Consider the following 518-nt stretch of genomic DNA (forward strand, 5'->3'; position numbering starts at 1 on the left):
AAGGGTCAAGAACCACTGCTCTACTACAGCTTTTCTTCGGCAACAGGGATTTAGAAAATTATGCGTGTAACATTCGTTTTACGTAATGTAATGTTTTAAGTCATGAACAGCTCTGGGGATTCAGTTAGTTTATTTGGGACCTATTTCTGTAAGTAATGTATGAATATTATTTACAATATTTTAAAACTGAACTTTGTTTGGAATAATCAGTCCCAGCTGTTCTTATCCTTTGTCACGCTGTTGCATAGAAAACGACACAAATCTCCTTAAGTTAGGGGACTCTTCGGAAACTTTATTTATAGTTTTTTTGTGAGTTAATTCTTCTCGTTCGTAAAATGAGGTTTTCTTGATGTCCTTCATTTTTTTTTTTTTTAATTCGCAGTTGTGTTGAGGCAGTTGAGAATCAACTCCCATGTTACATCTTCCAGAATTTCTGTATAATTTGTTACGCTTAAAGCATTGAAATAACGTACTTCTTTAACTAGTTTTATTTTCGCTTTCTTCGTGAAAAAATGTAA

Source organism: Penaeus monodon, chromosome 32, assembly GCF_015228065.2.
Source record: "Penaeus monodon isolate SGIC_2016 chromosome 32, NSTDA_Pmon_1, whole genome shotgun sequence".
NCBI classification, from domain to species: Eukaryota; Metazoa; Arthropoda; class Malacostraca; order Decapoda; family Penaeidae; genus Penaeus; species Penaeus monodon.